The sequence below is a fragment of the Podarcis liolepis genome (assembly GCF_965112155.1).
Source record: "Podarcis liolepis genome assembly, chromosome: 9".
NCBI classification, from domain to species: Eukaryota; Metazoa; Chordata; class Lepidosauria; order Squamata; family Lacertidae; genus Podarcis; species Podarcis liolepis.
The window spans coordinates 23531958-23548356 of record NC_139564.1 but is presented as its reverse complement, the minus strand read 5'-3'; the positions used below and the strand labels follow the sequence as shown (position 1 = coordinate 23548356).

The following is a 16399-nucleotide window of genomic DNA, read 5'->3' as shown; positions in this document are numbered from 1 at the left end:
GCTTGTATTCACACACACAGTAAGTACCTTCACTCAGGAATATATTGTCTCCCCATTCACATGCATTTTATGCATTCTCACTGTCAAGCAGCAGTAGCAGCAGTATTTAAAAAGGGACAGCAACAAGGAATTCATTGGTGGAGAAGATGGTTTTAGAAGGTTGAAAGGTTGGAAGGGCCAGCGCAGCCGTCACTCTGTGCTCTGGCAGTTTCACCTGCTCTGACCTATGACTTCACAATACCTGCATCATATATATATATATATATATCTACATCTATATTCTCAGTTGTTCCAGCTACAATTGGCTCAAGACATCTAGTGCTTTGCAGGTCAGTTTGGGAAGTCTGCACACTCTCTTTGGGTGGATGGTAACCTTTTTGATTTTTATTTCTGCAAAACTGACATCTGGTAGTGTGATTGCACTAAGTCTTCCATCTGAGGTTGGCCAATAAACAGCTTCTCAAAACCTTGCTGTACATTGCTCAGTTCCTAGACTTACGTGTCCTGCATTCAGCATTTCTTAGGTTGTGTTGCACTATGATTTTATCCATTTTTAAAATTTAAAAAATCATAATTGTGTTTTAATGTTGTAACCCACCCTAGAACCTTGGGGTGGAGGGTAGGTTAATAATAATAATAATAATAATAATAATAATAATAATAATAATAATAATAATACAGAATCCACTACCTCAGCTGGGGCCGCCTGCTCATGGAAGCCACTCAGAGTTGCTGGGGAAACGCAGTCAGATGGGTGGGGGTAAAATCATCATCATCATCATCATCATCATCATCATCAGGGAAAACACAAGTTGCAAGGATTAGCAGTTTCATAAGACATCAGAGGCTTAGCTAAGTGTGAGCTATGGCACTGAGCCAACAAGCAATACTACTGGGAGGACAGGTCAGGACCAGCATTTAGCTGGAGTCCCCAGACTGGTAAGCAAATGGGCACACCTTCTAGTGGGCTGGCTAGGTGAGGTTTGTGTGTACTCGTGTTGGTGTCTCCTTGTCCTAGGTGACAGAGGTGAAATGGGTGCCACCCCAGCACCAGATATACTCCCTGCTGCCTAAAGGGGAAAATTACTGTATTTTTCCGTGTATAAGTCGCCCCCATGTATAAGACGAGCCCTATTTTTTAAACCCAAAATTAAGAAATTAAGTTGTTTAGCTTTTGGGGGTGGGGGAGGTCACTTCCACCAATCGCTCACCCGCCTGCCTGCCACTGCCGATTGCTTGCCACAGCCACTGCCGATCACACACCTCGCCACAGCCGCCAATTGTCTGCCCACTCGCCACCACCAGCAGCCCACCCACCTACTTGCCACAGCCGCCAATCGCCTGCCCAATTGCTGCAGCCACAGCCAATCACCAGCAGGCTTTGCCGCAGCCACCAATCACCCACCCAATCACCGCCGCCAATCTCCTGCTTGCTGCTGTCATTAATCACACGTCCCCCCTCTGCATTCATTCTCTGTGTATAAGACGACACCCAATTTTTGCCTTTTTTCTTTTTTTAGCAAAAAGCATCATCTTATACAGGGAAAAATGCACTACTTTGTAACTGTGTATTTGGAGAAGCTAAGGAGGCATGTCTGCAAGGGAGGTAACAGGAGGCACTTCTAAAAGTTTGCCTGAGCCTTCTCTGGGGGGCAGGTATCCACCCTCTATCCTATTGAGACCCTCCCCAGGATCAGACATCCACTGGAGTTCAGAAACCACTATCCCAGCCACTGGGATTCCTCCTCATGGTCTGCCCATCACCTCCATGACACCTCAGTGGGACTGGTTTTCATCTTCCTTGAGTGATTGTGCTGTGAATTCTGCTAGTGCCTCTTACTTGCCTGAATGGAAGATAGAGAGGGAGGGTAGAAATGTACCTATTGTGCAAAACAAGAAGCAAAAACACACACCCAAAAAACACACCATTTACAGTCATTGGTTCAACCACTTTTGCTGCTAGCCTTGTCCACCAGTAGCATGTGCCCTCCCCCATCCCCTGGTGTACAACCCCTTTAGCCCTTCCATATTCTTGTGCTTTCTTCTTCATTCCCTAACAGTTCTGTGACCCTTCTGATAGCATTGCTTCTTGGACCACTGGGGAAAGTCAAGGTCACACCAAGGTCAACCATCCAGCATCAAGGAATTCCCTGCCCAAGTGCGGGACAAAATAGATTCAGAACAATCTGGATTTAAACAGGTTTGTGATGACTTTTCTGAATCAAGACCTGAAGGAGGGATAAAGATCCTAAAGGACAGAACACTTAGGTGCAAAAGAAAAGCTATCCATCATATTTCAATATTTTGGCTCACCTGTATGATAAGCCTCTGGCAAAGAGCAGTGACATGTCACTAAATGTGTTTCCTATTTTGCTTTAGAGCGTCAAGCATTTAGACTAATTTTTCTTGACATTTCCCTCTTCGTATCATTACCATTTTTTTCATCAAAAGAGAAAAATGCAATAATATAATAGATCCCCATGAGACACATTTTTCCACTGTGAAGAATTTATATTGAGAGCCTTGTCTAATACAAAACAGAAAAAAGAAGACAACATAATACGAATCATGTCTCTCACTTTCCCTCCCATCCAAATTTTTCTCTCCCTCTTCAGAGTATTATGATATCTATCCAGGCATATCATGAGATTGCAACTCTACTTGCAATTAGTTTTCATCTTGTAATGCTTTTGTTTTTTGCTTTTTATATAAACAAGTTTTGGGGAAATGATAAAGATTCTTCATCTCTAACCTCAACCCTCTTGCAAAGAATTTTGGGGAGAAGGGGAGAAATATCAGTGAATATTTAATAAGTTCATTGTACCTGTGAGTTAATTTTTCTAATCACACATCCTTAATAAATTAAAAGATTGTCACTTTTTTCATTGGTTGAAAGCTACAATTTGAGTTCAAATCTCACTGGCTGGGATATTTTCTTTGGACAAACTGCAGAATATTAACTACATAAGGTTAAGAACCCTTACTCCATCCATGGAGATGTCTCTCAGAAAGAATATCATGGAGAAGGGGTGATTCAGTCGAAGAAGGAGTAGCTACCAACAAAAACAACAAAACGCTTAGAAATAAGAACCTAGATTCAGCCTAGGTTTTGCAGATGCATAGTTTTATTTTAGTGTTTCTTCCTCGCATACAGCTACAGTGGTACCTTGGGTTACAAATGCTTTGGGTTACAGACGCTTCAGGTTACAGACTCCACTAACCCGGAAGTAGTACCTCGGGTTAAGAACTTTACCTCAGGATGAGAACAGAAATCCTGCGATAGCGGCGCGGCAGTAGTGGGAGGCCCCATTAGCTAAAGTGGTACCTCAGGTTAAGAACAGTTTCAGGTTAAGAATGGACCCCCAGAACGAATTAAGTTCTTAACCAGAGGTACCACTGAATACAAAGACTATTGTCTTCCAGAATTCCCGCTCTCCTTTCCACTTACAGCAAGTTCTGGGATGCACTAATTTGTGCTTAGCTCAGAGCATTTTGAATTTCTAGCTTGGATCAAGGAATAGATCAGCCATCTGGTAACCACAGTTCAAGAAGGACACTGACAAACTGGAACATGTCCAGAGGAGGGCAACCAAAATGGTCAAAGGCCTGGAAACAATGCCTTATGAGGAATGGCTAAGGGAGCTGGGCATGTTTAGCCTGGAGAAGAGGAGGTTAAGGGGTGATATGATAGCCATGTTCAAATATATCAAAGGATGTCACATAGAGGAGGGAGAAAGGTTGTTTTCTGCTGCTCCAGAGAAGCGGACACGGAGCAATGGATCCAAACTACAAGAAAGAAGATTCCACCTAAACCTTAGGAAGAACTTCCTGACAGTAAGAGCTGTTCAACAGTGGAATTTGCTACCAAGGAGTGTGGTGGAGTCTCCTGCTTTGGAGGTCTTTAAGCAGAGGCTTGACAACCATGTGTCAGGAGTGCTCTGGTGGTGTTTCCTGCTTGGCAGGGGGTTGGACTCGATGGCCCTTGTGGTCTCTTCCAACTCTATGATTCTATGATTCTATGATCATGGTTGCATTTGCAACCATGAATTTGCATCCCTCTCCATCCCTTCCAGAAAGGACAGCCAGTTGCTCTGGGACTGCAAAACTGAAGGGAAGCATACTCTGGTCCTATTTTACAATATGTACCCACCGCTTCCCAGAAAGAACACAATGACCAGAGGAAACGGCTCAGGACTGCAATACCTCAAGGACTGCCTCTTTCCATATGAACCTTCCCAGACCCTGAGATCATCTTCTGAGGCACTTCTTCGTGTGCCTCCTCCTCCAGAGGTCCAGAGGGTGGTAACATGAGAACGGGCCTTCTCTGCTGTGTCTTCCCATCTGTGGAATGCTTTAGGTGCAAGGCAAAAACATTCCTTTTAAACCAGGCCTTTGGTTGATTTGACTGACATCCTATGCCCTTTTAAAATGTGTCGGGGGAGGGCTATTGGGTTGTTGTTGATCTTATTTTGATTATATATTTTTTGGTTTTATATTCTGATTTTATTCTGTGACCCACTTTGAGACCTGCAGGTATAGGGCAGCATATAAAAGAAAGAAAGAAAGAAAGAAAGAAAGAAAGAAAGAAAGAAAGAAAGAAAGAAAGAAAGAAGATAGCCCCATCAAAGAATGGCCCTACCATCAGGTAAAGTGAGATGCTGCCCCCTGAGGCAGATGTTGTGGAGCACAGAGTGGGTAGGACAGTATGTGCCACATGAGCTGCCCTGCACCCCCTATGTTAGCACATTGCCCTCAAGTACAGCAAGAAGCTGCTGGTCTGTCCACAGTGAACATAAGAATAGGATATTGCCTTATACCAAGTCAGAGTATTGGTCCACCTGGCTCAATATTGCCCACATTCACTGCCAGTGGCTCTCTGGGGTTCCAAACATACCTGGAGGTACCTGGGATTGAACCTGCAAAGCAAATGGTCTACCACTGGGCTGTGCCTTTTGCCTTGCACACTCTGGCTCCATCCATCAACAAAGTGTTGAAGTAAGATTTAAGTGCCCTGTTCCAGCTGGTTTCTGTACATGGAGGGAGGGACCCATCTCGCCCTTTGCTTCAGGGAGCTGACTCTGGTCCCATCCATCTGCTGCAGGGATCTTGCTTCTCCACCCCTAGAAAGAACATTCTGTTCCAGTTGCTAGATACTATGGGACTGTGGATATGAAGGAAATCACACTCCGGCCCTATTCAACAGCCAACAGGCTGAGGAGTGCCAGGTTGTGTGGGTTTGTGTTTGTGTGTGTATTTGTAAGCTGTTCTTGAGAATCACTCAACTGAAAAGTGGGATAGAAATCTTCTAAATAAACAGTTGAGACTGGTGAAACCCAACAGGCTCAAAAGGCATTACTAGTGGCCATCTAGGACCATGTGTGGGCTAAATAATGGGGGCAATTTCTCTCCTTGTTTGCAGCCTTTCCCCTGACTTATTCCATGTAGTTTTGTGGTTAGAGTGTCGTACTAAGATCTGGGAGACCAGGTTCAATCTCCATTTAGCCGTGAATCTCAGTGGGTGACCTGGGTGACCACGGTCTCTCAGCCTAATCTTGTTGTTGTTGTTTAGTCGTTTAGTCATGTCCAACTCTTCGTGACCCCATGGACCAGGGCACGCCAGGCACTTCTGTCTTCCACTGCCTCCCGCAGTTTGGTCAAACTCATGCTGGTAGCTTTGAGAACACTGTCCAGCCATCTCCTCCTCTGTCGTCCCCTTCTCCTTGTGCCCTCCATCTTTCCCAACATCAGGGTCTTTTCCAGGGAGTCTTCTCTTCTCATGACATGACCAAAGTATTGGAGCCTCAGCTTCACGATCTGTCCTTCCAGTGAGCACTCAGGGCTGATTTCCTTAAGAATGGATAGGTTTGTTCTTCTTGCAGTCCGTGGGACTCTCAAGAGTCTCCTCCAGCACCATAACTCAAAAGCATCAATTCTTCGGCGATCAGCCTTCTTTATGGTCCAGCCTAATCAACTTCTCTGTATTGTTGTAAAGATAAAAGGGAGAGGGGGAGAACCATACACACCACTTCAAGCTCCTTGGAGAAAAGGTGAGCTCTAAATGTAGTCATAGTAAATCCCTTCCCATTGGTTATATAGAAAAGAGGCATCATTTGGAGAAACTGTTTAGGAGGAAACGCAATTGTCGTCCACCCAGAACAAGATGCTGGCTGTGGGCATCCTCAGTTGTTTAAGACTACCCACTGGCCTGAGATTTAAATCAGGGATTTCCAGTGCACTTCAATAGTCCTGGAATATCTTGCAGCCTAGAAAAATCTGTTCCCACATGAGCTTTCTTGGGCTTATTGAAGATCATGCTGCAATAAATTTGTCAGACTTTAAGGTGCCATAGCCTCTCTGATGTCTTAATGTCATTAAGACATTATTAAGATTATGGCAATAATCTCACAGCCTTAATGTTCTTATAGGCCTGCATTTCATCAAAATCATCAGGGCCTTCATCATGTTCAAACTGCTAACTTCATTTGGATCAAATCATTACTGAAAGAAATCTTTTTTAAAACTCCATAATGGAATCCAGAGGTTCACGATGAAAGTTTTTTGTGTCTGTGTGTTACCTTTCGGAACTGATGGGGAAATAGTTCTCCCTTGGGAGCCCCAATTGAGAGGTAATGGGGAGGACACGGGTCTTTCTGCTTCTCAAAAGCAAACAAACCAAACAAATAGCCTTATATTAGCACTCTTCCTTCTGGCTGTGGAAATGAAGCCATTTATCAGCCTGCTGAATGTGATCTGTTTCTCCTTTGTAAACCTTTCAACACAAGACACATTTGGCTGGGCTCCTCCCTGTCCCTTGGGAGAGTCGTCTGGAATACAACCACATTACCAGCAGGATTAAACCACCACTTGTAAAGAAATGGATCCATTTTCATTTGGTTCCTTTAAAAACTTTAAAACAGCCTAGAGCTGTCCTCATAAAAACACATATACAAAATGGAGCATTTTTGCATGTTTCTCAGGCTTTACAAGTCCATTTGAAAAGAAAAATGACCAGTTTGGCTTTAGAATTTCAGTGTGCTGCAGGCCAGAATGCTACTACTGCTATCCTTTTGCACAAAACTACCAATAGTAGTATAGGGATGCGGGTGGCACTGTGGGTTAAACCACAGAGCCTAGGACTTGCCGATCAGAAGGTCGGCGGTTCGAATCCCTGTGACGGGGTGAGCTCCCGTTGCTCAGTCCCTGCTCCTGCCAACCTAGCAGTTCAAATGCAGGTCAAAGTACAAGTAGATAAATAGGTACCGCTCCTGCAGGAAGGTAAACAGTGTTTCCATGCGCTGCTCTGGTTCACCAGAAGTGGCTTAGTCCTGCTGGCCACATGACCCGGAAGCTGTATGCCGGCTCTCTCGGCCAATAAAGCGAGATGAGCGCCGCAACCCCAGAGTTGTCTGCGACTGGACCTAATGGTCAGGGGTCCCTTTACCTTTACTTACCAATAGTAGTAGTAGCAGCAGCAGCAGCAGCAGTAGTAATTTTATTTGTACCCTGCACTTTCTGACTGTGTTGCCCCAGCCACTCTGGGCATTGAATTTAAGAACTAATTTTCAAAACATGGTTAACAGTGACAGGGCTGCCATACGTTTGGATTTTACTGGACATTACTGGGAATTAGACATTAGGTGGAAGTGACGTCCAGCGGAAATTTTCTTATGCCGTAGAACCTAGAAAATGTGAAGCACAGAGCTAAGATCCAGCCATGGACAAAATGTGTCAGCTAGGCTAAGTGACGCAGATGGTGGCAACATTGTTGGGGGTCCAGCACACACTAAAGACTTTGTTTTCCCATGCTTTCAAAGGCCATATTTCATTTGATTTCATTTTTTTTCACCCTCTCATTGTTATTGCTTTATTGTTGGCTTTTCATTGTGATTACACTATTTTTTTGTAACATTATGTGTCTAAGAAGGCCTTGTTTTCCATTTTATAATTAATAATAATTTTATTATTTGTACCCTGCCTATCTGAATGGATTGCCCTGTTTTCATTTCATGCAGCATTGTTCCAATACTGCTGCAGTTGGTCTTCTACCAAAAATGAAGGTCTCACTGTGGCAAAATGACATAACTTAAGTAATTTACATAATTAATCACATAAATTAAATTGTTATTGCATTATTCCACTCTATTCATTGCAGTGCAAAGGAAATGCAATGCAAAGGGATGGTGAGAGAAATAATCAATTACTTATCTTTTACTGACTGAATGCATCAACAACCATGAAATCACAGTTGCTGAATTAATTTATGTTCTGGATATGGAATGAATAGGTGTGTATCAGCAATTTGCACTCCCATTTCTTTCTTTGTTAGAATTCTTCAACATCCCTACTCTTATTGATACGTTTCCTTTGTTGTAAACCATTTGGAGGTCATTTTGACAGAGAAGGCAATAATAATAATAATAATAATAATAATAATAATAATAATAATAATAATAATATTTAGACCCTACCCATGCATTTAGCTTGCACACTTTCATCCTTACATGGCTGAAGGCAGACCGTTGAAATTGCACAAGTTAATTCCAAACAAGGCAGAGAGCTTGAAAGTTCTTTTAGCACTCGGTCCACTTGGGATTAACCATCATGAAAAAGGCTTTTAAGCACTCCACCTTGCTTGGAGGGTGAAGCCCATTTTAGCCCATCAGCTCCCGGATGCTCTTGAGAGACCTCATGGGGCCATGACAGGATTGTCAAAACCTAAGCATTACCTGGTCATGTTTTAAATATTAAATGAATGTTATGAAAAGCTCTCTCTCTCTGTGTGTGTTGACCAATAAGCCATCTCACTAATAATATTACATTGGAAAATCCCATCATTTCACATACAGGCAAGTGCTCAACGTTTTTCTGGAGATAAATAGCCTGTGCTGAATGGCCCGTTAATGGAGCATTCGTTGCCTCCACAACACTCCAAAGCTAGTAAATGGAATATGGGGTAATTCAAACCATACAGAAAATGCAGGCTTGAGCATTAAAAATGTTTCATTAGGATTTATGGTCAATGCACTTGGATACCCAATCTTCAATATGATAAACAACAACCAGCTACTTTTAATTTAGATGTGTCTAGGTGCCAAGAACAATGGGGAGGTGGGAGGAGGGGACCATTTCCGAGAGGCACACAACCTCCCAGAAACAAGTAAGATGACACTGGTAATTGATCCTGAAGTTATGTGGAATTTTTTTTACAGTTTTACCATCCCATTATCCTCTGTTTGTTTATATTCCTTGCCACATTTTAACTAAAGCCTCTGCTGTGTGGGGAAGCTGCATGTTTGTTGATAGTGGCTGCATGGCGGTTACAGGGATACCAGATGTCTCTCATTTTCGTGGATGCCCTTTAAGTTGTCTTTACTTTGGAATCGCACAGAGGGAGAAATGTACCTCCTCTTCCAGAACTCCTCTGTGTACATCGGGGATGGGAAAACTGAGGCCCAGGGGCCAAATGGCCCTCCATCTCTTTCTACCTGGCCCTTGGGCTTCTCCCAGTCCATACCCTTCACCAGCCCTGCTTTGTACCCTCCTTGAGCTTTGTTCTCTTTTGGGTTTTGTCGTTAGAACCATACAATAACAGCATCGTAGAGTTGGAAGATGGGTCAAACAGTCGTCTTGTCTAACCCCCTGCAATGCCTCCCTGGAATCTGTCCTTGAACTCTGATAGTGCTGTTTTCTTGCCTGGCTGGAGAAGAGATCAGGGTGTGAGAGGGCACAGAAACTAGCCTACTTGTACAGAAGTAAAATTCACATTTGTTCTGCTGCCCACTTTTTCCTCTGGTCCCACCCACAAATGGCATGTGGCCATCGGAAGGCTGGCTAGCAGAGAAAGGGGCCCTCAGACTGAGAAAGGTCGCCCACCCCTAGCACAGATGACCAGAAAGTTTCATCCCATTCCCAGCATCCTCTATGACAGTGCAAGAGATCTTGAGGGCCACCCTCTTCCATGCCACTTGAGACCAACCTAATGTTCGGGTCAGTTCTGGGTCTCTTGGGCCACCAAAGAGGCCATTCTCTGTTCCCCATCCTCCTTGCCAATTGTATTTATACAAGCAACATTATTCCTATAAACACACCGTACAGAGTTTATACAAAGTTATGTTATGTCAAAATCTGAGCCGCTGAATCGTTTTGGGAAGGTTGCTTGCAAAAAAGAAAGCCATATAGGTTTGCTTAAAACCATAGTGTTAAAATAAAGTTGGCTTCCCATCCCACATTTAACCACGGCAATGAGTGGCCTGATTTTCAGGCATTTTAAGCACCCAGATACCCCTATAAAAAGGCTGGGGATCTTTTCCAAAGAACCTTTAAGCCAAAATGACTGTGGTTAAAAAGTGGAAATAATCTTCAACGTGGGATGGGGTTGGGGAATGCCTTTGTGTTCCAGGGGAAATGGGTTTCAATTTAAAAGTGTTCAGCTGACTTATACTTGGCTCATGCGTAACATCCATGGATTTTTCACCAAGACTGTGAAAGGGCAGCTAAGAATAGCTACGCTTAAATGTGTGTGTGATTAAATTGTCTTAATGAAAAATGATGGGGTTGTGGGGGGTGCAAGGGCAGAATGCTGGCACAATTTCTGCTTGCAGAGCTGTCAAAAATCAGAAATAATTGCCTAATCCTACGAGAGACTCTGCTGGCAAATAAATAAAAAAGAAAGTGTGTTAACATGGGATGTAAACACTGCTAATGCACAGTCATGACCAGCACCATCATGCCGGAAGCTGGTCTACAACATTGTCCCACCAACAATTTGCTGTGGGTCAATGTTGCCATGCTAGAAAATGCTACTGGATTGGCTCTAGAGTTAAGGACATGTATGGATGGGAGAGTAACTAATTCAAGTTGCATTTTGATGCCAGCAAACCTCACATTTCCTGAATTAATATGCAAGCCAGAATGCAACTAGCTATACTTTGGAATTCACACTTCTCCCAATTTTGTGAGGAACTTATCCAATCCAAAACTTTGCACAAAAAATGGATACAGCAGGGGGAAATGCAAACAAAAATTAATACACTGGTGATTTGTATGCTGCTTTGCCACACACACACCAAAAAAAAAACATGTTCAAAGCAGCTTACAACAAAGCAAACAAATGCACTTCAAAATCAAACACCGTGTATTATGTTAAAGGAAATAATTTGCCAAAAGGTGCACATTAAGCAAAACCATTTACAAAATGCTTATGTTAGAAGAAACGGGTGCTGCAACTGTAGTTAGGATCACACTGCAACTTTGGTGCATTAACTTCAGTAGGTCTACTCTGCATGTAACATAGCCTTTGGCTTGTATCAATTCATGATGTTATTCACCACTTCATTTTGTTTTTCTTATGATTAAGTGGTATATGGTGTGGGTGTGGGTGTGTAGGGGTGTGTGTAAAGGTGTTTACTCAGGAGTTGAATTCAGTGCATGCATTCTAACAAGTATGCAGAATATTGTATGATGAGCAAACCACACACCCATGCCTCCCCCCACCCCAATCCTTATGATCCTGTATGGATTCTTGTGACCAGATAATATTATATTATAATTCACATATTATTGGACCGAAACTGGCCATCCTGTCTTTGGCATTTCCTGATTTCTGAATGCTGCACCATTCTCTCTTAAACTATTTTTAAGGCCCAGTATTTTCTTTTGTTTAGTTTCCGAGACACGATTTGTGTGGATGTTATCTCACTTATTTATTGTTCCTTTGGCAGCAGTCCTTGATCTTTTGCCTCTTCTCACTCACAAGTGCTTTCAACAATAGATACTTGGCTGGAACCACTGGATGGAAGTCTGAAGTGCTGACTTTCTGAACCTTGGAGCCCAAAGGGCGGAAATAAAAGATGTAAGCTCTGTTGAGAGGTAACAGACGATATCTTAATATTTCACTAGAGGCAGATTATAAACCATTTATGCTGCAACCGTAGAAATTGATCTATGACATCATGTCTAAGACTTCAGATTGATCACTTTATGCTCTCAGCGTGTCACTCACTCTTTGAACAAAACTGATTGACAGCACCCTTGAAATCAACAGACTGATGCCAATTGACACTTTATCTTTGTTAAGTACCATCTGTTCATCGAAAAGGACACTTGTGTTATGTTCACTGTAAGCTTCTGTGTCTCAGAAGAACTTGGAATTGCATGCATTTTGTATCTTTTGGAATCGAAAGGACTATCTGAATTCTTTCCCACTCATGTATGAGTAATAAAGATCCTTCAGATCAAATCCATTCCTTTTGCCGGCAGCCCAATTTTTAACTGAAGACAGAACGTGGCACCATGATTAATTAGTTAATTCTTCATCCGGCAATGAATTCTTCAGAACGTACTCGCTTTCGTTAGTCATATTGGCTGCTCAACTCCAGACATTCCTGGATGAAATGGATTATCTAGACTGATTTTGGTCTGGTGCACAACCCTGTTTAGGGACTAAAACTACCTTGGTCACCTTGAGGGGAGACTTTGACTAGGAAAGAGCCAGGGGGAGTACAACAAAGCCCAAGACCTTTCTACTATTTTCAGAGCTATTGACCTATCCTTCTGAACCAACTGTTGTGGATAAAAATGTGGAGGCACCATATTGTGGCGGTTAACATAAGAAAATCCAGATGGGTCAAAGAAAGACCTATCTAGTCCAGCACTCAGTTCTCAAACTGGTCAATCACATGCCACAGGAAGCCTGCAAGCAAGACCAAAGTGCAACAGTGTCCTCTCCATTTGAGCTTCTCAGCAACTGCTATTCAGAGACATACTGCCCTCTGACAATGGAGGTAGTTGTATTTATCTCTGAGAGATGGGTTCCAGAAGGTGGTAAAGGTAAAGGTAAAGGACCCCTGACCATTAGGTCCAGTCGTGACCAACTCTGGGGTTGCGGTGCTCATCTCACTTTATTGGCCGAGGGAGTTCAGTTTCCGGGTCATGTGGCCAGCATGACAAAGCCGCTTCTGGCAAACCAGAGCAGTGCACGGAAACGCCGTTTACTGTGGTTTAACCCACAGTGCCACCCGCGTCCCCCAGAAGGTGGTACTGTGGATCAATTGCATACCAATACTTTTTGTTGTTGTTGTTTTATAGACTGCTTCACAGCATATAGCCATCCAAGTAGGGTACAAGATAAAACAGAATAAAGGTCTTAAAACAATAAAATCAATCCAGCCACAAACAAACTACAAACAGTGAAACCACCCATACAAACACCCAAAAACAACAAAGCCCTTTCATCAGGTATAAAATGACTGCGTTACATCTCAGGGAAAGCCTGTCTCTAACAGGTACCTAAACATCATGACACTAGGCACCTGTTTGATTTTGGCTGGTAATTGAGTCCAGATTGCTGAAGGTGCAACACTAAAAGCCTGGTTTCTAGCACATGCCTCTGGGGTTATGGTACTTTCAGCTTTGCCCCATCTCAGGAGCATAGGTGCTAGGCAGGGATATATTGGGCAAGGCAAGTCTGTCTTCTGCGCTTTTGACAGGAAACTGGTGTTAAACTATAGCACCCCATTTTGGACAGAATGGCTGACTAGTTTAACTAGGATGTAAGTGCAAAGAAAGGGTAGAAGCACAGGGGTGGAAGAGGACAGAAGGCAGGCAGGGATGGTTTTTTGGTAATCTTTGGTAATATGGCACCCTGGGTAAGGCCAAAATTTGGTGCCCCCAAATGAATCTTCTCAACAAAGGATCTTCTCAATTTTGCACCCCTCGGCTCGGGAACCAGCTACACATCTCTAAACCTGGCACCGATGCATTGTTTTGTCTCTCAGTTTTGGCTGCTAAACTATGGTTTAGCAAGCCAGGAACTGATTGCCTGAATTGCGCCAATGTGTCCCTTTGAAGTTACTGAAATAATATATTTATGGATTATGCAATGTAATCGCAAGTTGCATGTAATTAACGTGAGCAATTTGAACCTTGCCTGATTGAGAGCTGGCTGGTTGAAATTGCACAAATTAATTTCATGCAAGGCGGGGAGCTTAAAAGCTCTTTTGTACCAATGCTTACCTGGGAATCGGGAGAATTACTTTTCAGTAAGGATGCAAAGGAGCTGTTAAATGCTCTTTTTAAATTGATGAAGTATGACAGCTTTAACACTGCCGTTGTTTCATCTTAATAGGTGAGCACCTCTCTTTCCTTACCAGGGTGTCAGTCTTTTCTCCAGCTTCCTTGATGGCTAGCATGAAGCCATCTGCGTCAATGCCTGTCTCATGTTAATCATTCTGTTTTGTTTTCCATTCCATGGGCTTATTCCAGTTAACATCATGCAGATCCTCCTTTGTGTTTTCATTATGCTCATCAGTATGGTATTTGATGTGAATACCCTGTCATTTGGAAGGTACAATTTGTTCCACTCACTGGGCACACACTTATTTATTTACTTTAAGTACAGTTCAGAATATTAGCTATGTAATAACAAAGCAAACAAGCAAAAAAAATCTTTCTTATATGGGCTTTGGCCTAAACAGTCTCAGAAATGTCAGTGTCTCCAGTATAGAAATTGGGGAAGGGGGATATTGCTCAGCGCTAGAGCATCTGCAGGTGGTTCCAGGTTCAATCCTGGCATCTCCAGGTAGCCCTTGGACAGACCTTTGGTTGAAATCTTGGAGAGCCTCAGTTGTTGTTGTTTAGTCAGTCAGCGCTAATTGTAGAGCTAATTGTAGAGCTGGAAGGGACCTTGGGAATCACCAAGTCCAACTCACTGCTGAGTGCAAGATTTGCAGTGCAGTATGTGATTACAACAACCCTGACAGGTGGCCATCCAGCCTCTGCTTCAATATATTTATTTATGTATAAATACATACTGAGACATCCCAATAGCACACATCCCTACTTGTGCAATTGGGACTTCCTTTCCTCTACCCTTACACTCCACCCACGCGCCATATCTGTTCTGGGGTTCCCTCCGACCCTCTGGAGCAAACATGGAGGACACAGAGAGCATGGAGAGGGGAAAGAAGTCCCATTGTCCAGATGGAAGTCCTTGCCCTAATGGGATGAGCTCATTGCATACAATCCATAACTTGGCAGTATATGTGAATGAAACTATACTAACTCCATTCACATATAGTAGTCAGGCAGCTCTATATTCTTCAGGAAGAAAATGCCTCATTTATCCACTTCTATGATGGGTTAAGCAGGTGTGGGGGACACAGGTGGTGCTGTGGTCTAAACCACAGAGCCTAGGGCTTGCTGATTGGAAGGTCGGCAGTTCGAATCCCCACGACCAGGTGAGCTCCCGTTGTTCAGTCTCAGCTCCTGCCCACCTAGTAGTTTAAAAGCATGTCAAGTGCAAGTAGATAAATAGGTACCACTCTGGTGTTAAGGTAAACGGTGTTTCCGTGTGCTACTCTAGTTTGCCAGAAGCGGCTTAGTCATGCTGGCCATATGACCCGGAAGCTGTCTGCGGACAAACGCCGGCTCCCTCGGTCTATAGAGCGAGATTAGCACGCAACCCCAGAGTCATCTGCGACTGGACCTAACAGTCAGGGGTACCTTTACCTTTAAGCAGGTATGATTTACATATTGCACTTTGAATACACGGTTTTAAAACATTCAAGGAAATTTGTTGGTAATGTTTACCTAATTCAGGCTCCACACAGGGTTGGGTTACCTTTGATTCTCCAGATGTTACTGAACTACAGTTCCCATCAGCCACAGCGAGTGTGGGCCAATGACTAGAGTTGATGGGAGATGTAGTTGTGGAGCCCCCTTCCCATAAGAGGTGGTTATGGTATCTTCATTATGCAAACACCACACCTCTGTATCCTGGCCTTTGACACATGAGATGCGTACTTCTAGGGCCCATCTTATTTCTGTAATGCCAGTCATTTTAAACTGGTTTTGATATTGTGTTTTAGTTGTCATAACCCACCCTGGCACTTTGGGGTGGTGGGTGGGTAAATAAGAATAAACTTGAGGGCCAAAGGTTCCTCAGCCCTGCCTTAGCAGGTTTCTTAACAGGGTTAAAGAAAGAAAGAAAAGCATGCTTATTGTAATGTGTAATTCGGGCAATGACAGCTGCCCAGTGGAGTTTTTTTCCCATTAGCATGGTAAATATTTCTGTAATCCAACTAAAGCATATAATTGGTACTTGAGTATGTTGCTGCTAGAACATGGACCCCAACTGCACAGAACTGTTTCCAGTAGCTACTTGCTGCCAAGGTTATTTGTCTTATCACATAAAGGAGAAAGGCTAATCACAAAAACTCCTGCAAATCAAGTTTCTTGAAACTAATTATCCAATTGCAGTAACCCACTCTGCCTCAACCAATTTCCATATGTATTCAACGAGCATGTAAACTATGTTTTCTTAATCAAATTCTCGAGAATAGCTTGATTCTGTGAAATCAAACGGGGGGGGGGGGGGAGAGAGAAGCTAATACTCTCTAAC

General features: G+C 43.2%; 1 long non-coding RNA gene across 1 annotated transcript in view; it reads left to right on the top strand.

Moving 5' to 3' along the window:
* Positions 1–295: 295 nt before the first annotated feature.
* The window catches only part of LOC310686181, a 42197-nt gene continuing 26093 nt past the window's right edge, over positions 296–16399 (top strand). Inside the window, exons 1-2 of the long non-coding RNA XR_014515748.1 lie at positions 296–329; positions 2061–2200. This is a non-coding gene — a long non-coding RNA (uncharacterized lncRNA). The remainder of the gene's footprint in view (positions 330–2060; positions 2201–16399) is intronic.